This window comes from Sprattus sprattus (assembly GCF_963457725.1).
Source record: "Sprattus sprattus genome assembly, chromosome: 19".
NCBI lineage: Eukaryota > Metazoa > Chordata > Actinopteri > Clupeiformes > Clupeidae > Sprattus > Sprattus sprattus.
In genome coordinates this window covers 8,655,874-8,658,373 of record NC_137917.1, presented here as the reverse complement: position 1 = coordinate 8,658,373, position 2,500 = coordinate 8,655,874, and the positions used below count along the sequence as shown (strand labels likewise).

The 2,500-nt window shown below is 44.0% G+C and overlaps 1 protein-coding gene across 1 annotated transcript in view; it reads right to left on the bottom strand.

The window, feature by feature from the left end:
• Nucleotides 1–1,175: 1,175 nt before the first annotated feature.
• The window catches only part of tgfb2 (transforming growth factor, beta 2), a 35,338-nt gene continuing 34,013 nt past the window's right edge, over nucleotides 1,176–2,500 (bottom strand). The window contains exon 7 of the mRNA XM_080858430.1: nucleotides 1,176–2,500. This exon is cut by the window's right edge and continues 2,059 nt beyond it. The gene's annotated coding sequence lies outside the window, so the exon portion shown is untranslated.

Here is a 2,500-nt window from a genome sequence, read left to right as displayed (position 1 = left end):
ACACACACGACACACACAGCAGCCGCCTGTGAAACAGAATGCTCTTGTGACATCATCCGCTGTATGCCTGCCTGTAAGAATGCAAGTTCACTCTTAATCTAACCAACTGACCCTGAGATAATTTCCAGAGCTGAGACCGCCCCGGTCCATGCTCTAAATAAAGTACCAGCAACTCAGCTTAATTGGCTTGGCTGCATGCCCATGCTCTGGGGGACAAAGAGGGACTTTTCCCCAGTGCCCTCTGATGAAACCAACAAGTGTACACAAACTAATGGAAGCCATTTCAGAGCCTCGGAGCGAGAGGGGAATTTGCTGTGTATCTGTAGGGAGGTCTGTGATTTAAAAGTCCATTTAAGCGGCCTTCCGTGCCTAACAAACGTCTCTAAATAGAACCAAGGTGTTGTGTGTTGTGTCACGCTGTCATAACTTTCCTTCTCTAACGAATGCGTATTTCAATGGCGTAAATGTCTGCAGTATCTAATCACACTGAGGTCGCGCTGCTTCTGCAGTATTTTACATTGAGTTTATACTCTCTGAAAAGACTGAGTGGTTTCTGTTGGGAGAGCCGGGGTTCTGATTATGCCTCTTTGCCCAATATCTCCTTACAGAGAAGGGACCTCACTGGGTTTGTTTATGTGAGTCCCTGCCCAGAAATCTGTCACATAATCCTCTAACAGAGAGCTCTCCTTCAAACAGCAAGGGGTTAGAGGAACAACTCTGACGCAAGGACTTTGCCTCATGTTCCTGCCCTCCACTATTTCTCAACCACTTCTCTCTCTCTGTTTTACACACACACACACACACACACACACACACAAACTCACTTAGACACACACACACACACTCAGACAGACACACACACACTCACACACACACACACACTCACTCACACACACACACACACACATACGCACTCAGACACACACACACTCACTCACTCACACTCACAATTACACACACACAAACAAACGCACAAATTAATCTATTTCCTTTCACACACACACACTAATGCTTCTTCCTGACTTTAATTGCCTATACAATTTAGTGAGTGAATAACTAAGTGTTGTCTGGAAAACATAGTAAACATTCAAGATAACAGACAGCCACACACACACACACACACACACACACACACACACACATTCCTCATAAAAAAACAGAGGCTTTAAGATGACTTCCCTTGTAACTTAAATAATTTATTTACCACTAGAGCACCACAACAATAATGTGTTACATCATCAGAGTGGGTCAAGATCAACAACAAACATCAACATCAGCATAGACAACAATCATAATAACAGCTCGACCAATGACAATGCTGCTGCCTCCTTCCACTTCCTGTCTGCCCAGGAAGTCCACTGGCACTGGTGCCCAAAGGGGTGAGGTTGGGTGGGGTGGGGGTTTGTGTGAGCTAGACGATAGTGTCACCTACAAATCCTACTGCCGTCCTTACCACTCACTTAATATACGGGAGCCCTAACTATGAATAGAGAAAAACAAACAACAAATAAACAAATAAAACAAACAAAAGCTAGAAATAAAAAACGACAGAATTAAAATAGCATCAGTGCAATTCTTCTGTATCAAGGTTTTGCGCTGTTGTTCCATGGACTGTGGAAAGTGGGCTTGTCCTCTTTTGTAGGGGTTAGTCTCAGCTGCTTCCAAAGGAAGGGGTACGAGACAAATATGATCATCACACGTGATCATCAGGTCTAACAGACAAATTGGAAAAGAGGGCCCCAAATTTGGGGTTCATGTTCAAGACGTCGACTAAAAATGACAAACGTGAACAGCATTTAAACTCTGTAATTAGTACACACTGAAAGAACGTTCTTGTCCAAAACAAACACGAGAGGAGATATCTAAATAAACAAAGTGGGTGACTTGATTCATTTAACCTTCAGCTCTGTCCCTCCGGGATCCCCTGAGCCTGTCGTCTCTGGTCACCTGCTAATCTCCGTGTCAGCGAGCCCTTCCTAAGAGGCCGACTGCATGTCACTGGCGCATTGTGTGTGATGACAGCCCCTATCGCATTGCTCTTTCTCTCTCTCATATGCACACTTTCAGCTGCAGATGACATCACCACCTGTGTTTGGATGATGACATTATTCCTCGCCCGCTCTGCAGTGAATGGGGTGATATCACTTCCTCTACCTGTCAGAGATTGGGTTAATGGACCTTTGAAGATCAACTACAAAACACAGCCATATTGTGCCCATATATGGAGTTCCATGTCAGAGCCATTTTCTCTATGGGAAAATAACATGGGGAGTTTGAATGATTGCACACTTCGCATACTTTGGATGTCTCCAGTTAGCTATGGGAAGGTGAAGGTTGCCTGGCAACTGTCACGTTGTTAGCTAAATAGCTATCACTATGTGGCTAACTAATAACTAGGTGACTTAGTTATCTAATTTAAAGTCTGAGTTATGTGTATACAATTGTTCATTCATAACCATGCCTTTTTTATGCTACAGTGGCTGGCCAATGGCAAAACTCC